This window comes from Salvelinus alpinus, chromosome 2, assembly GCF_045679555.1.
Source record: "Salvelinus alpinus chromosome 2, SLU_Salpinus.1, whole genome shotgun sequence".
NCBI lineage: Eukaryota > Metazoa > Chordata > Actinopteri > Salmoniformes > Salmonidae > Salvelinus > Salvelinus alpinus.
This window is the reverse complement of record NC_092087.1, coordinates 13,503,120-13,522,216: the sequence shown is the minus strand read 5'-3', so window position 1 is coordinate 13,522,216 and position 19,097 is coordinate 13,503,120. Positions and strand designations below refer to the sequence as shown.

The window sequence follows — 19,097 nt, the reverse complement described above, 5'->3', positions numbered from 1 at the left end:
GCAGTCTATGTATATTCGTAAACGACCGCTGGTCCACAAAATCTAAGGAAGTCTCGAGGTATTGCTCGCCTGAAGTAGAGCATCTCAGGATAAGCTGTAGACCACAATATTTACCAAGAGAGTTTTCATCTGTATTTTTCGTAGCTGTCTATATATCACCACAAACCGATGTTGGCACTAAAACCACACTCAATGACCTGTATATGGCCATAAGCAAACAGGAAAACACTCATCCAGAAGCGGCGCTCCCAGTGTCCGGGGACTTTAATGCAGGGAAATTCAAATCCATTCTTCCACCAGACATTCTTCAAAGGACAACCCGGCCTCCTATCTATGACCAAACGATCGAAGCGCAGCTCAGAGTAAATATTTATTGCATTTTCCTTTTCCAAATGGGCGGTAATTTAGAATGCATAAGATACTGTATTTACGATAGCATAGCTTCCTACGGCTAGATAGAGACACACAATACCTTTTTGCTCCTCAGTCTTCACGCTCTTTCACTCAAACCCAACCCCCTTTCTTTGTGTAAGCAGCTGTCATATCTGTTCCGTCCACTAGGACGTTTTCCTTTATGACATAATTTGTAATCAATGTATGATACATTCTGTGTATATGTAATTCTGTGTGATTATTTAGGTATTAGTAAATAAATAATTAAACCAAATTTTGTATTGCTGATTCAACTTGTTAGCCAGGGTTAGTGAAGATAACCAAGATTTTGCAACTTTCAGATGAGACTAAATAAGGTGACGATTAAATATTGACTGCTACTGATGTAAAATATTATCAGGTCTTTAAGAGTTTATTTGGAAGATAACAGCTCTATAAACATTATTTCGTGGTGCCCCGACTTTCTAGTTAATTACATTCACCTAATTAGCTTAATCAGGTAATATGAATTACAGAGAAATTATTTTATAGAATAGCATGTCATATCACTTAATCCGGCATAGCCAAAGACACGACAACATGAATGTATAGTTAAAGTGACTATGCATATATTATAAACAGAGAGTAGCAGCAGCGTAAAAGACGGGGATTGGGGGGCCGGACATTGCAAATAGCCGGGGAAGCCATTTGATTACTTGTTCAGGAGTCTTATGGCTTGGGGGTAAAAGCTGTTCAGAAGCCTTTTTGGTCCTAGACTTGGCACTCCGGTACCGCTTGCCGTGCGGTCGTAGAGTGATCATTCTATGACTGGGGTGGCTGGGGTCTTTGACAATTTTTAGGGTCTTCCTCTGACACCGCCTGGTGTAGAGGTCCTGGATGGCAGGCAGCTTAGCCCCAGTGATGTACTGGGCCTTACGCATTACCCTCTGTAGTGCCTTGCGGTCAGAGGCAGAGCAGTTGCCATAACAGGCAGTGATGCAACCAGTCAGGATGCTCTCGATGTTGCAGTACACATGCCAAATCTTTTTAGTTTCCTGAGGGGGAATAGGCTTTGTTGTGCCCTCTTCACGACTGTCTTGGTGTATTTGGACCATTCTAGTTTGTTGGTGATGTGGACACCAAGGAACTTGAAGCTCTCAACCTGCTCCACTACAGCCCCGTCGATGAGAATGTGCATGGTCCTCCTTTTCCTGTAGTCCACAATCATATCCTTTGTCTTGATTATGTTAAAGGAATAGGTTGTTATTCTGGCACCACCCGGCCAGGTCTCTGACCTCCTCCCTATAGGCTGTCTCATCGCTGTCGGTGATCGGGCCTACCACTGTTGTGTCGTCTGCAAACCTAATGATGGTGTTGGAGTCATGCCAGGCCACGCAGTCCTGGGTGAACAAGGATTACAGGAGGGGACTGAGCTCGCACCCTTGAGGGGCTCCAGTGTTGAGGATCAGCATGGCGGATGTGTTGCTACCTACCCTCACCACCTGGGGGTGGCCCATCAGGAAGTAAAGGATCCAGTTGCAGAGGGAGGTGTTTAGTCCCAGGATCCTTAGCTTAGTGATGAGCTTTGAGGGCACTATGGTGTTGAACACTAAGCTGTAGCCAATGAATAGCATTCTCACGTAGGTGTTCCTTTTGTCCAGATAGGAAAGGGCAGTGTGAAGTGCAATAGAGATTGCATCATCTGTGGATCTGTTTGGGCGGTATGCAAATTGGAGTGGGTTTAGAGTTTCTGGGATAATGGTGTTGATGTGAGCCATTACCAGCCTTTCAAAGCACTTCATGGCTACGGACGTGAGTGCTACGGGTCTGTAGTCATTTAGGCAGGTTGCCTTAGTGTTCTTGGGCACAGGGACTATGGTGGTCTGATTGAAACATGTTGGTATTACAGACTCAATCAGGGACATGTTGAAATGTCAGTGAAGACACCTGGCAGTTGGTCAGCACATGCCCCTAGCACACGTCCTGGTAATCCGTCTGGCCCTATGGCCTTGTGAATGTTGACCTGTTTAAAGGTCTTACTCACATCGGCTACGGAGAACGTGATCACACAGTCATCCGGAACAGCTGATGCTCTCATGGATGCCTCAGTTTTGCTTGACTCGAAGCGAGCATAGAGTGATTTAGCTCGTCTGGTAGGCTCGTGTCACTAGGCAGCTCGCGACTGTGCTTCCCTTTGTCGTCTGTAATAGTTTGCAAGCCCTGTCACATCCGACAAGCGTCGGAGCCGGTGTAGTATGATTCTATCTTAGCCCTGTATTGGCGCTCTGCCTGTTTGATGGTTTGTCGGAGGGCATAGCAGGATTTCTTATAATCTTCCGGGTTAGAGTCCCGCACCTTGAAAGCAGCAGCTCTACCCGTTAGCTCAGTGCGAATGTTGCCTGTAATCCATGGCTTCTGGTTGGGGTATGTACGTACACTCACTGTGGGGATGACGTCCTCAATGCACTTATTGATGAAGCCAGTGACTGATGTGGTGTACTCCTCAATAACTTCAGAAGAATACCAGAACATGTTCCAGTCTGTGCTAGAAAAACAGTCCTGTAGTTTAGCATATGCTTCATCTGACCACTTTTTTATAGACCGAGTCACTGGTGCTTCCTGCTTCAATTGTTGCTTGTAAGAACGAATCAGGAGGATAGAATTATGGTCAGATTTATCAAATGGAGGCCGAGGGAGAGCTTTGTATGCGTCTCTGTGGAGTACAGGTGATTTAGATTGTTTTCCCCTCTGGTTGCGCATTTAACATGTTGATAGAAATTAGGTAAAACTGATTTAAGTTTTTTTTAAATTGCATTAAAATCCCCGGCCCCTAGGAGCGCCACCTCTGCGTGAGCGGTTTCCTGTTTTCTTATTTCCTTATTCAGCTGACTGAGTGCCGTCTTAGTGCCAGCATCCATCTGTGGTGGTAAATAAATAGCCACGAAACGTATGGATGAAAACTCTCTTGGCAAATTGTGTGGTCTACAGATTATCATTAGATACTCTACTTCAGATGAGCAAAATCTAGAGACTTCCTTAGATTTCATGCACCAGCTGTTGTTTACAAATATGCACAGACCGCCCCCACTCATCTTACCAGAGTGTGCTGTTCTATCTTGCCGGTGCAGCATATATCCCGCTAGCTGAATATCCATGTCGTCATTCAGCCACGATTCTGTGAAACATAAGATGTTACTGTTTCTGATGTCCCGTTGGTAGGATATTTGTGATCGTACCTCGTCTAATTTATTGTTCAATGATTGCACGTTGGCAAATAATATTGACGGTAACAGCAGCTTTCCCACTCATCGTCTGCGGATCCTTACGAGGCACCCCGCTCTGTGTCCTCTGTACCTGCGTCTCTTTCTCTTGCCAATGACGGGGATGTTGACCTTGTCGGGTGTTCGAAGTACATCCTGTGCATCCTGCTTGTTGAAGAAAAAATCTTTGTCTAATCCGAGGTGAGTGATCGCTGTCCTGATGTCCAGAAGCTCTTTTTTGCCGTAAGATACGGTGGCAGAAACAGAATGTACAAAATAAGTTACAAATAACACGGAAAAAAAACACATAATAGCACAATTGGTTAGGCGCCCGTAAAACTGCTGCCATTTCTTCTGGCGCCATTTTCCCAAAGGAGGTTAGGGGGGATAGGGGGTTAGATGGGATAAGGGGGTTAGTGGAGATTAGAGGGGATAGGGGGGGTTAGAGGGGATAAGGGGGTTAGAGGGGATAAGGGGGTTAGATGGGATAGGGGAATGGAGATTAGAGGGGATAGGGGAGTTAGAGGGGATAGGGGGTTAGATGGGATAGGGGGTTAGATGGGATAAGGGGGTTAGAGGGGATAGGGGAATGGAGGTTAGAGGGGATAGGGGGTTAGATGGGATAGGGGGTTCGAGGGGATAGTGGATTTGAGGGGGTAGGGGGTTAGAGGGGATAGTGGATTTGAGGGGGTAGGGGTTAGAGGGGATAGGGGAATGGAGGTTAGAGGGGATAGGGGGGTTAGAGGGGATAAGGGGGTTAGGGGGGTTAGATGGGATAGGGGATTTGAGGGGGTAGGGGGTTAGAGGGGATAGGGGGATGGGGGTGGTAGGGGCTACCGGGTGGGGCGAGGAGTTAGAGGGGATAGGGTGTTGTTTGTGGACAGAGAGTCTGCTCACTTCACTTCATCTGACTCAGAGAGTTGACCTCCTTATTAACCTCCACTTTCATCCATCTCTTCTTATCTTGTTACCAACGTCACCGTCTCCCACCAGCGTCTAATTAAAAGATAACCACGGAGACCCTTTCCTTCCTCGTATTCAGTAGAATCTGTGTATGTATTACTAATGAATCAGGCCCAATAAGGAATCTCAATTGCAAGATTACACCAAATGTTACTTGTTGCTAGTCTTGTGCAGTGGCAAGGATGGAGAGGGCTGCTGCTGAAGATGAATATACACAAAGAAGGTCATTTGAAAGATGCCTATTAAATGTTCCTGCACCACCAGCTGTATGTGGACACAAATGGTGAAAGCTTCACCATACCATCTAACCTCAAGGTTATGAGTTTCATGGAATTGAAGAAGAACAGGTGAACAAATAGAAGAAAATGAACATTAAGTGAGCTGCTCATGATGAATGTATTACATCACACACTATGCTGGATATGCTCATTAGCTTTCTGTTTGCAATTATTCATGATTAGATGTACATGGCAACACCTCAACATGCGTTCAAATGGTTGTTGCAGTGTGCCAATCAATTGTTTAATTGCCTCAATTATTTGTTAATTTCTTGCTTTTTCAGTGGCGTCTCAAAGTACTATAAGTACTATGGCATCGCTCTCTCTCGTTGTCATCTGTGAGACATTAGTTTGGCAAAAATGTACACAAATCAGCACTTATTTTTTTACAGAAAACTGAGTCAGTCCTGTGACATTGTTTTGAATAGATACAAAATGCTATGAAGGGGGATTGTGTTTTTTTTACCAAAATGTGTGAGTGAGTATTGAGAGCCTGTCATGTGTATTGAGTGAAATGGCAGTAACTGCCACAACATTTGTACTGGAAAACATAATCAGATTTTTATTTTAATGGATAGCAGGTTTCAAACTGCAATTCATCCAAGTTAAATGTGAGATATTGTAGCATCCTTGGTGTAACACCAGAAACCTCCCCAAGAAGTTACGACCTCTTGTAACAGCATAGATGTTGAACTGGCTGACTGACATACCAGGTTGCAGTTTTGAAAATCCTGATCACATATAGAATTCGCTATTCGTTACACTATTTTCCCATGAGTCCAGATGAGTCCAGAAGTTGACCCCAGGGCTACCCTTTAAGCCCATGCACTCTCCATGGGGTCGGAAGAAAGCGGATGTTTCTGTTTTTCAAGGATACAGTATTTTCAACCTACTTTCCGTTTCCCCTGAAAACAGATGTGGGGACTCTGCTGAGGCGTCTTTTTACGCCTGCTTTGTTAGATTAAGGTCTATGAGACAGATAGTCCCCTGGGGCTCTGCTTTTCTCCTACCCTGTCTGTCTTCTGTCTCAGTGCTTTCCCCTGTCCTGTCCTCTGGCATTAGGACCGGAGGACTGTCTCATCACACATACCTTCAGCTGAAGGCTTTTAATGTAAGGTCTACATCAACACCCTGACAGTAACGGTGTCAGTGGGACAGGTCGAGGCCCTTAGTCCCCATCAGGGGACCTCTGCTCATCTGCCACCTGGAATTTGCAGACCTGCCTTTTTAAATGAGAGTTGTTCCAGACCTGAATAGGACAGGATTGGATAGACAAGCGTGCAGACAAGAGAGCCACAGACAGTAGCACCAATGGGTGTTCCAGTTGTTCTTCCCTTCAAAAATAGATTGTGTGTCTGGATCCTGCATAACGTTCTGCTCCGTGGCCATGAGTCATCATGTCATGTTTACTGATGACACAAATCAGGGCATTACCTTCACCATCACTCACCGCCATCAAACATCCATCGGCCACTCATAGCCTGCTCAGTTCTGTTCCTCCAGTCCTCGAAAGGCCCTCAAAGGTCAACGTGTCAGAGATGACTGCCCTCTCTCCCCTCTCCCCTATCTATGCACCGCTATGAATGAGTGCCTCTGCTTCGGCCCTATTCGCCTGCCTGCATGGCTGGGCCCTGATCGCAGGCGTAAGGGGGTTAAGGTAATGCTAGCTGACATCCTGAGAAAACTGAGATTGCTTCGAGGGCTTTGTGGGTATGCGGGGGCAGCAAAGAGGATGGGTGGGGTTTGGTTGGGGGCTGGGGGGGTGAGGGCAATGTCTCACAAGCACATTTAACAGCCTTTTAAAAGCTCTGAGAGGGACCAACCTGACGGCAACTGCTCACGGGCGGAATCGTTGTCAGGGCAACAATTTCTCTGAGTTCTGATTTCCTAGAATGCCATGGATGGAGTTCATCATCATTGGGCCTGTGCTGTGATGCGATAGCCTGACACGATGCTCTAGACACGCTGCGACCCCGGATCTGGCCTCGCTATAGTCTCTGTGTAATTACAACCGCTTGTACTGAATCATAATTCAGCTACCATGCAGCAACCTCTGTATTAACATCCCGTACTCCTGGAACGCTCTCTCCACTTCCCACAGCATTCCATGTCAATTCTATCTCCCATCGCTTAATGCTATGTAGAGGCTAAGCCTGACTGTCCACTGAGAGATGTCCTGGCTACAGTACAGTCCAATGCTTTGTTATACAGACAGTTCTCACAGTAAGTCAAAGGGAAGCAAGAAAGAATGTACACTGTGATTGCTCAATTAATTCAATTAGCTAATAGGACCCAATTACAAGCGCAATTGGAAATCTATTTAATAAAAATCCCAGAATCAATTTGAAACCCAGCGATGAAAGAGCTCCTTTCTTATTGGTATTATTTCTCCCGCCACTCTTTTCTGACCTCCCTTTGTGTTCTGTGCTCTCATCTCTCTGCAACAGATGGAGAATGGCTTTAGAGTGAGAATGAGAGAAACGCCTGACACTCCATGGGAAGTCTGTAGGGCCGTGGGGGGGTTGGGTTGGGGGGGTAGAGACGACCAGAGGAGATCACAGCAGTACAACTGAACACATCAGAAAACATTGCTGTAGGCAAGCATAAGTCAACATGCCTAATGTGAGCCATCGGTATGCATGATGTTAAATAGATTGTGAAAATGCTCTTTTTATGACTAAGATGGAGCTTTTCATTAATCCTAGAGCTGAACCTACCTCCGCAAAACAACAAGAGCATCCCTCGGGGGAAGACAGACAGAGAACACCCATGGTGGGGTACAGGGATCCGAGATTTTAAAACATCACACAGGGATCCGAGATTTTAAAACATCACACACTCTCTCGCGAGGTCGCATCCACCCCATTAAGTGTTTGTGTGTGTGTGTGGGTGTGTGTGAGAGAGAGAGAGAGAGAGAGAGAGAGAGAGAGAGAGAGAGAGAGAGAGAGAGAGAGAGAGAGAGAGAGAGAGAGAGAGAGAGAGAGAGAGAGAGAGAGAGAGAGAGAGAGAGAGAGAGAGCATACACATGCGAGTGTGGGTGGCTGTGTTTGAGACAGATATTCACATAACTTCAATCCTGGCCTTGCTTTAATGTGCATGGTCTACTGTTGTACAGACCTTCTCTGAAGACACACATGATCAATTTAAGCGCTTTGAATCAATTTCTGGCGACACCTTATGATGACACCCACATATTAGGCAACAGCTTAAAGGATACAACACATGCTGTTCCTGAATAGTACTGTATTTCATATGAATCCTCCAGAGGAGGTTGGTGGCATCTTAATTGATGAAGACGGGCTAGTGGTAATGGCTGAAAAGGAAAAGATGGAAGGGCATCAAATCCATCAAACACATGGTTTCCATGCGTTTGATGCCATTCCATTCGCTCTAGTTTCAGCCATTATTATGTGCCATCCTCCACTCAGCAGCCTCCACTGTAATCCTCAAATTATTATTTTTTAAACCATTTCTGTGAGCAATGATTTAACAGAGTAATGATTTATGAAAAGAAGGACCTGATAAATAATAAAGTTTTTCTGAATTGCGTACAATTCAAAACAGTGTTCTCAAGACACAGAACTCGGTGGACTTTTGGAAAACACTAAATGCATTTACAAAATGTATTTGCCCTTCTCAAAACATAAATACATTCATCAAAATTATATGATACCTTCAGAGTTGCTAATACATTCCTCAAAAGAAAATTACTGTTTGCAAAAAGATTAACACAAACCTACATTTCTCTTGAATTTAAGCTGACAAAACAGAAAGTTAGTCAGGCTTTTAAAAAATCCCGGTGATCAATAGATTTTCTTTACAGTCACTAAATCATGATGATCATAATCCCCAAATTAAATAAGGAAAAGTGAATACAGTGGAACACATCTGATACCAATGTACAGGCCTCAATCCACACCAAAGCAAAGCTGTATAATGGAAGTTCACAATGTTGGGGATGATGATTTAGGAGTAACCCACAGTTACATAGAAGTAACCACTTCATTCTCTGTCATCTCTGCATTGCTTTTGCTTTATCTTGGCCAGGTCGCAGTTGTAAATGAGAACTTGTTCTCAAATAGCCTACCTGGTTAAATAAAGGTGAAAAAAATGTCTGCAATGTTTTTTTTTAAACATACAAATTAGACATGCCTTGCCTGATCTTTCCCTATATTCTACCTGATGTACTACTGATGAAGCTATTTACAATTTTGTGCAGTAGTATTTACTGATTTCCAGAAATGGTTTCTCTTCTAATGAAAAAAATGTGTTGATATTCTGTGAACAAAACACTTTAGTATTCATTGATGGCAATTGTATTTACACTTTTGCAAACGTGTGTCTCAGATATGCAATCCCGGTCCAAAGGCAAGACAATGATCAGACATTCTGAAGATGTATTAAAACATTTGATAATGGTTGTTCTGTTATATCTAGGTATGTTTAAGCACAGTATAAAAAATAAAATTCTTACGTCTTACGTCTCCAATTGAAAAACTGTAACCATAAAGCTCCAGAACTGACTTCCTCTTTCCTCTAGAAGTCAGATCTTGTGTCTATTGAATAGACAGATGGCAAAGGCTGTGTGGTTCCGTCATACAGTCCTAGTACAGTATAAGCACTGTGTCTTTAGATCACTGTAAAGTAGACCGATGGCTGTGCAATGTTGTGCAACACTGTGACTGAATGAATCACAGCAAAGCAGCACCATGAGCATGACTGTGTATTTGCGCAGTGTGTTTATGTCTGTCTAACTTTGGAGCACACGTCAGTGTAGCTGGAGTACGTACGTGTGTGTGTGTGTGTGTGTGTGTGTGTGTGTGTGTGTGTGTGTGTGTGTGTGTGTGTGTGTGTGTGTGTGTGTGTGTGTGTGTGTGTGTGTGTGTGTGTGTGTGTGTGTGTGTGTGTGTGTGTGTGTGTGTGTGTGTGTGTGTGTGTGTGTGTGTGTGTGTGTGTGTGTGTGTGTGTGTGTACGTGTGTGTGTACGTGTGTGTGTGTGTGTACGTGTGTGTGTGTGTGTGTGTGTGTGTGTGTGTGTGTGCGTGTGTGTGTACGTGTGTGTGTGTGTGTGTGTGTGTGTGTGTGTGTGTGTGTGTGTGTGTGTGTGTGTGTGTGTGTGTGTGTGTGTGTGTGTGTGTGTGTGTGTGTGTGTGTGTGTGTGTGTGTGTGTGTGTGCGTGTGTGTACGTGTGTAAGTGTATGTTGTCCAGTCCAGATCCAATCTGAATATGGCCTCATTCCGAAGCTGTCATCCTGTCATCCACGGTAAAGAGAAGAAGGAATACAATCTAATCAGTCTTGCTGCTCATATAGTTCAATGAATCATCAGAAGGCATCATAAAAAATAATGCCTGTCCTCTTATGTCTCCAACCCCAACATCAACACCATCATATAGCCTGCCGATCCCCAGCCCCAGCCCCGGCTCCAGCTCCAGCCTCAGACCCATATTATCACAGAAGGTAAATCTATTTTAGAGCGGAGGAGACCATTTTGGAAGATTTGGATGGATGAGTGATGTGTGAGCTTCCTTCCCCTCCCCAGGTAATGGTCCATACATAACTAATCATGACGTCTGAGATAATAATTATAGTTACCTGCTAACTTGCACCTTTGTATTGAAGCGAGAGCGACAGAGACACAGAGACAGAGACACGGAGAGGGAGAGAGAGAGAGAGAGAGAGAGAGAGAGAGAGAGAGAGAGAGAGAGAGAGAGAGAGAGAGAGAGACAGAGAGATTTTCACTCTGTCACAATGTGAAGTTATTCTGGGTGACTGACACTGTTGCTAATAGAAAACCTAAACTAACTTTACTCTTAACATGTGATTACTACATCTATTTTTGGACTTTTAATTAATGATATATAACCACTGATTCTTGAAGAATTCTTGAAGAATATAAATATAAATGCCTCATGGGCTGACTTCAACTGTCATACCACATCAGAACCCAAAATATAAGCTTGTTTAACTCCATTGTTAATAAACAGTGTAGTAGTAAACAAACACTAATTAGCTTTAAAATATGGTTAGAACTATCACCTTCGTATCATGGATGTTCAGTCCTGGCATTTGTAGCTCTGGATATTCATTTGAGAGTGGTTACATTTCTCCGGCCCCATCCCTCAGTTGTTTACTCAAAAAGTGGCAGGGTGGTACCTCTTTGTTATCGTTGAACTGCAGATTGCCCCTTTAACACCGGTTAGCATTTCTTTCATCACTCTTTAGAGAGCAGAAATAAAAAATGTATTAGAAAATATCAGGTTGAGTTGTTATTCTTAGTGCCTATGAAAATGACTCCCATGTGGGTTATTTTATTGCATTATTGCATGCAATTAAAATGCTGCAAGGATCGAATGATGACAAGGTTTCAGATGGCTAACAAGCGACGGCACAAGCCTTTTCAACAGAATGACGTTTATGCATGGCAAACGATCCAATCGGAATCCATATCACAGAAGGTGTGTTACAGTGAATAGCCAGAGAGAGGACAGTGTGACTAAAAGGGGATATTCACAACAGGGCTTATATCAAATCAAATCAAATCATACTTTATTTGTCACATGCGCCGAATACAACAACTGTAGCCCTTACCGTGAAATGCTTACTTACAAGCCCTAAAACCAACAATGCAGTTCAAGAAGAGTTAAGAAAATATTTACCAAATAAACTAAAGTAAAAAAAAATTGTTTATTTGGTAAATATTTTCTTAACTCTTCTTGAACTGCACTGTTGAAAATGCTATGATCAGTGCCTCAGCCACGGCTCTCATTTTAGCTCATGTTCTTTGACATGTAAACATAACGATTGTTGCTGCATTAGAGATTGAGATTGATATTGATATTTCCCGGATTGCCTTTGAGATTGATATGACACACGTGTTGCTATCAGGGAAGTCTTATTTTTTTCATCTTGCTGCTCTCTACATTCAACCATTGTCAGTGTTAATGTGTTGTAACCTGATGTTATGGTTGTAGTTAATTCAACAGAAACAACTCCTCTCCATTCATCATTTGGACGTTTGTGCGGGGTTGTCTGGAAATGCGCTCTGAATGTTTATTTGACCGTATTAAAGGTGAATGGGACTTGGGGAAGTGTTGAGAGGCAGAGACAGGGTGATGGCGTAACCTTCTGCGATGTGTATAATCCAGCGAGTTAGGGGATGTTAAGTGCACTCATTTCACAGTCCATTTCACACCAGTCAGCCCTAGGAGAATGCTTTGCGTACAATGACTCAGGATATACTCTTAACATTCTTGAGGACCTTTCTATTCTGCATATATTTAGTTTGAGGTAGAGAGAGAGAGAGAGAGAGAGAGAGAGAGAGAGAGAGAGAGAGAGAGAGAGAGAGAGAGAGAGAGAGAGAGAGAGAGAGAGAGAGAGAGAGAGAGAGAGAGAGAGAGAGAGAGAGAGAGAGAGAGAGAGAGAGAGAGAGAGAGAACTAGAGAGAGAGAGAGAGAGAGAGAGAGAGAGAGAGAGAGAGAGAGAGAGAGAGAGAGAGAGAGAGAGAGAGAGAGAGAGAGAGAGAGAACTAGAGAGAACTAGAGTGTGAGAGAGAGAGAGAGAGAGAGAGAGAGAGAGAGAGAGAGAGAGAGAGAGAGAGAGAGAGAGAACTAGAGAGAACTAGAGAGAGAGAGAGTGTGCGTATACACATGCGAGTGTGGGTGGCTGTGTTTGAGACAGATATTCACATAACTTCAATCATGGCCTTGCTTTAATGTGCATGGTCTACTGTTGTACAGACCTTCTCTGAAGACACACATGATCAATTTAAGCACTTTTGAATCAATTTCTGGCAACACCTTATGATGACACCCACATATTAGGCAACAGCTTAAAGATATGCAATCCAGGTCCAAAGGCAAGACAATGATCAGACATTCTGCAGATGTATTAAAATATTTGATAATGGCTGTTCTGTTATATCTAGGTATGTTTAAGCACAGTATAAAAAATAAATTCTTACGTCTTACGTCTCCAATTGAAAAACAGTAACCATAAAGCTCCAGAACTGACTTCCTCTTTCCTCTATAAAAGTCAGATCTTGACTGTGTCTATTGAATAGACAGATTGGTTACTTTTCTTTATCCACTGTTAGTAGTATGAATTAATGAATCCTCTCAGGAGTCAGGACATTCTGCCTAGTTCATAGTTTACTCTACATCACAGATTGTGTAGACAGAGATCAAGAATGCATTGGGCTTGTTGCATTCCACAAACCTCAGCTGGGTAGCAATATGGAATGGTCAAAGTGTTTTTTAGGAGTCGATGCCTACAGAAAACTCAACTCCTGACACAGAACCCTTGTGAATTAATGCCATGGTCACGGAACTTACAAGGGAGCCATACAGACAAATCTTGCCAGTATGAGTCAGTCTAGTGCAGTGTTGCATCTCTCTCTATCTACCTCCCTCTCTCTCTCTCCACCTCTCTTTCTCCCACCAACCCTCCCTCTCTCTCTCTCCACCTCTCTTTCTCCCACCAACCCTCCCTCTCTCTCTTCCACCCCCCCCCCTTCCTACCTCCCCCCTCTCTCTATTTCTCTTTCGCTCTCTCTCCATTCTACCAACACAGAGCTGCTTGGACGGGGCTTCCAATGAGCAGATGGTATCTGCCGGGAGGAGACTGAAGCTGGAACTCGGGCTCGTGATAGGCTGCACAGCCCAATGGAAGTCCCCTTCCTTCCCAGCCAAACTCTTTACAGACGGAACAACATCGCTCCAGGGGAAGTCATTGGGCTGTTTTTTGGAAATCCATCCTCCAATTTTTCTTTATCTTCTATATAAAACCAAAGCATAAGCAACAATGAACCACTCTCTAGAGTATCTATTGAAAATGCGCTACCGTTGTTTCTACTTGGTATTTGGATACCATACTAAATGTTGATTACTGTGATTTTATTCACTTTAAATAAATGGATGTCCTAGACGACACATGACCACTCCGAACTAGATTGGAATGTCAAACAGCAAAAACACCATCTACTAAGAACCAGCATAATATGTTATGCATGTAGCCATACATTATTAACTTGGTATAGAATAGAGTAATGCTATCTACTCCATAGCTGCTTACATTCTACCCCATGGCATATTAAAGAAACTTAAGAACAGTGGGCTACCCAGAGGGCTCTTGCTGAGTGTGCACTTGTTAAACCAACAGACAGAGAGAGACACAGAGAGAGAGAGAGACAGACAGAGAGAGAGAGACAGAGAGAGACAGAGAGAGACAGAGAGGTACAGAGAGATAGAGAGAAAAGAGAAAGACAGAGAGAGAAAGAGAGAGGGGGAGGGGGGAGAAGCAGAGCTACGCAGGGTAATGTAAATCTAAGGCTGTTTGAGCCCTGCACCTCTTTTTCCATGCAGCGTGTTGCATTGATACAGTAGCCTACTACACACACAACCTGTCTCCCCCTGGGATCTGCTCACATCACATGTGTTCTCTATCTGTCTAGCATCATGTAGCTAGGCTACCAGTGGCTGTGTTCATTAAGAACATGCCAGAAGGAATAACCCAATAACGGAAGACATCAAATCTATCCAGGGGAACCTCAAAGACAGGGCTAAATTCAATCTAAATAAAAAATGTTGTGCTTAGTCAGCCTCTTAAGATAATTAACCCAGTGATATGTAGAGTACTTTTCCCCTTTAGCTGTACGTTCGTCAAAAACAAGAAAAAAATGATCTGCAGAAAAGTGCACATTTGGAAGCAATCATGTCAGCAGGCCGATTTGAAGGCAAGCTGAGACAAAGATAGAGCAGAGCTTATCTTATACCCTAAACAGACAAAGAGAGGCCTGGGGTATAGATATCCTGCAAATGGAAACGGCATTATTAATATCATGATGTCATTACTGTAATCTGACTTTCAAGGCAGTGTTCACTTCCCCGGAGGTCATACTCGTGCGCAACCTCTGCAGACACCAACGTTCTGATATTTACCACATCTTCCATAAGACATGGCCGTTCATTTTCAAGTGGTTGTCTGTCACCATCTTATTTAGAAAGATCATGTTAAAGGGGCTGTGCTGTCAAAAACGTGAGTTCCCTGTGTTATATATATATATATACAATACATTTACATTTACATTTAAGTCATTTAGCAGACGCTCTTATCCAGAGCGACTTACAAATTGGTGCATTCACCTTATGACATCCAGTGGAACGGCCACTTTACAATAGTGCATCTAAATCTTTTAAGGGGGGGGGGAGTGAGTACCAGTTCAAGGTTTGGACACACCCACTCATTCAAGTGTTATTCTTTATTTTTACAATTTTCTAGATAGTAGAATACTACTGAAGACATCAAAACTACAAAATAACACATATAGAATCATGTAGTAACCAAAAAAGTGTTAAACAAATCAAAATATATGTTGTATTTGAGATTCTTCAAAGTAGCCACCTTTTTGCCTTGATGACAACTTTGCACACTCTTGGCATTCTCTCAACCAGCTTCATGAGGAATGCTTTTCCAGCAGTCTTGAAGGAGTTCCCACATATGCTGAGCACTGGTTGCTTTTCCTTCACTCTGCATTCCAATTCATCCCAAACCAGGCTGTCAAGAGCCTTTTACTGAGGAGGGGCTTCCGTCTGGCCACTTTGCCATAAAGGCCTGATTGGTGTAGTGCTGCAGAGATGGTTGTCCTTCTGGAAGGCTCTCCCATCTCCACAGAGGAACTCTAGAGCTCTGTCAGAGTGACCATCGGGTTCTTGGTCACCTCCCTGATCATGGCCCTTCTCCCCCGATTGCTCAGTTTGGCTGGGCGGCCAGCTCTAGGAAGATTCTTGGTGGTTCTAAACTTCTTCCATTTAAGAATGATGGAGGCCACTCTATTCTTGGGGACCTTAAATGCTGCAAAAATGTTTTGGTTGCATTCCCCAGATCTGTGCCTCGACACAATTCCTTTAACCTCATGGCTTGGTTTTTGCTCTGGCATGCACTGTCAACTGTGGGACCTTATATAGACAGGTGTGTGCCGTTCTAAATCATGTCTAATCAATTGAATTTACCACAGGTGGACTACAAACAAGTTGTAGAAACATCTCAAGGATGATCAATGGAAACAGGTATGCACCTGAGCTCAATTTCGTGTCTCATAGCAAAGGGTCGGAATACTTATGTAAATAAGGTATTTCTGTGTTTTATTTTTTATACATTTGCAAACATTTCAAAAAAATATATATTTTGGGGGGGTATTGTGTGTAGATTGCTGAGGAAATGTTTTTATTTAATACATTTCAGAATAAGGCTGTAACGTAACAAAATGTGGAAGAAGTCAAGGGGTCTGAAAACTTTCCGAATGAACTGTATATTTCCACACTATGAAGTTGGAATAATACTGTGAAATTGTGAAAATTATGATCATGTATTTTTAGTGTAAGAGCTGTTTGAAAATACCACCTGAAATGTCAGCATGTTTTGCATGGGAGCGGTTTCAGACCACCTAGCTACATCATTTTTTGATATTGAGATAAAAACGGCTGCATTGGACCTTTAAGAATACTTGGTCACAAAAGGCTGACTTCCACTGAACATTGGAATTATCATAGGGTGATGTTGGTAAGAGAATTAATGTGCAAACCCAATGTGTTAACATTTCCAATGAGAAATGTCAAAACTTCTAAAAGCTGTTGCATGGTGCTTCAGTCCTTCAGACTATCCGTGGTGTTTATTTTATGACTCTACCTATATCCACCACAATTCTTCTCAGTTGACAGTTGTGTCCGTTAATAGTTTTCCATTCCATTGGACACCACGTGTGTGTCTCCAGATCGTTTTCTCGGATTGCCAAGAGGTTGCTGCACAGCACAGCTGTAGAACATCTAGAGTGGAAAAGAATTCTAACACACCGTTTGCTTTCCCCGCGGGAGTTTTCTCCGGCGTATCGAAGTTATTGCAAGGATGCATATGGGGGGGCCTTTAGAAGGCACCTCGCATTCTGTGATATTTCTAACCCGTCTGAATAGCAGAGAGTCAGTTGCTCATGCACTTCCATAGTGGCTCAAAATAATTGTCGATATCACTAGTTAGATATGTTCGATCAATTATAACATTGTTTGCCCCACAAAGCATACATGAAGTAACATAACTTCGTTTGTTCGTTTCCTTACAAAAACATATCTCTTTGCTTTGCAGTCCGCATCATTTCCATGTGGACTACGGGTGCGGACACAGACCTGCACACACACGCTGCACCTTCATGTATAAAACAATCAATCAATGCGTGCCTCAATATTCGTGGTGTTGCACTTCTCAGGATACACAAACACCACATAATGAGATCTCGAGGTTTCTCTGCAAGTATGTGCCTATATTTTGCAATTGTGTCATTATAGTAACCTTAAAATCATTAGGCTACACAAACTCCTAGGCTACAACACTTCCGTTTGTCTAAATAATTGCTTTCAGTTAATCTAATACAACCACATATAGATATTGAGCGTACTGAAATGTGAATAGTTGAATGCCTTTGTCTATCTTCTATTTTATATTTGAATTTCAAAGTTGACCCATTTTACGGCTACTTACCCCTTTACCGGGTCTGCTCTGGCAGAATCTTCACGGTGTGAACTGACCCATATCCAATGCACAAACGTGTCAATGTAAGAATCAAGAAAAATGTCGTTCCTGTTGGTAATATTGTGTAGATTATGTCCTCGACCTTACTTCCAAAAAGCTCCATCCGTCGTTTGAAATATCCCAAAGAAATCCATGCGTTTGAGTAGGCTGTCTCGATCCCAAAGCCGCTGGAGCGCTTTCCACTGGAAAGTGGTGGTGAAAGTCTTGACTCGCCTAACTTTCGTTGCCTGCTGCTGATTACAGATAAATCGAATTGACCGGTGACGTAAAGTAGCCTTTATACTACAGTCACATCTTGTGTTTAAACAACATATATTGACATTTCCTGATAATGAAGATGACTGAAAAGCAAACCTCGCATGCCCGCGGAATGGAGACAGCACTGTCCAATCGATGGAGTGCACTCAGCGCCCACTGAATTCATTTGATCATAATGCAACGCAGCAAAATGCACAATTAATTTTGGTAAAGGGATTGGTATCAATGCCTCTGCTGAGAACCGGATAGAAAGCGCAAATATTTCACAATTACCAGAAGGCAGTTACACCACATGCCAAGAAAGAGTGCGCCATGCACTTATTAAATCGTGCTGGTATTCTTTTTGATTTAGGCTATGTCGATTCGACCACCTGCTACATTAAGCTTCATGTAATTTCAGACTTGAAGTTCACTGAGTTTACTTGTTTTGGAGTTATACCCTAATCCTGCAAACATTGAATATGTATAAGAATATGTTATGATTAGTCTGCTCAAAAGCGTGTAGCAGACATAGCGCATCTTCACGCTCAATAAGATTTACAATAAGCACGTGAGACACAATTGGTTCGCCTGCCTTAATACAGATGTTAGATTATCATTTTTGAAAACCGAAATAGATAATTAGGCCTAATCGTTATGTTTTTGACATGCAAATACTATGTACATCCAGTAGTCGATATATTAAAACTACATCTATCTAACCACAACGCTTTTGGTCGTTTTTCTAGGGCGGGAACAAAAGGCGGTATTTCTATGTTTTCAAATGTGACGCCGCTCTGCTGACTCAAACAGGCGAGCTTTCTCTAACAGACGCTGCATTGCCAATGCGATGCTTGCTGTATTGTGTGCTGCATTTTCCTATTGCTGAACATGCTGTTCTTTCAACGTGATGAAATGACCAAGCCAAATTCTGGGTTGCAAAAAGTTATGGTTCATGATGCATTAAGCCTCCTTTAGGATAAACCGTTTTTAGTCTGTCCATAATTAACTGCACAGGTAGGGGAGAGTGGGGTAAATTGAGCCGAAGCGGTAAGCTACAGAAATGTGTAGGCGGCTCAACTTACCCCATATGGACAAGCTATGTTTTCAAATGAATTCTGATTATTTCCAGGGATACACAACATCCTGAAATATATGTAGATACCATATTTCCCTTGATGGAGTGATGCTGAATGTGAACAAAATGGCTCAACTTAACAGTTAAATAAAGGTTAAATCAAAATAAATAAATAAATAACCCATTGGCCCATACAGTACATATTATTTCCCTGTACTACTTAATTGAATCTTTTTATCTGATTGTTTGTGGAGTTGTTTGGTGTGCTCACCTCAGGGGCAGGTTGATGTGTCACGTTCCTGACCTGTTTTCCTTGTTTTTGTAGGTGTTT

General features: G+C 42.8%; 1 protein-coding gene across 2 annotated transcripts in view; it reads right to left on the bottom strand.

The window, feature by feature from the left end:
- LOC139542599 (metabotropic glutamate receptor 4-like) overlaps positions 1 to 18,420 on the bottom strand; it is a 277,141-nt gene extending 258,721 nt beyond the window's left edge. Inside the window, exon 1 of one of the 2 annotated variants that reach the window (XM_071348230.1) lies at positions 17,401 to 18,420. The gene's annotated coding sequence lies outside the window, so the exon portion shown is untranslated. The remainder of the gene's footprint in view (positions 1 to 17,400) is intronic. The other variant, XM_071348238.1, reaches the window with a different exon arrangement.
- Between the last annotated feature and the right edge of the window lie 677 nt (positions 18,421 to 19,097).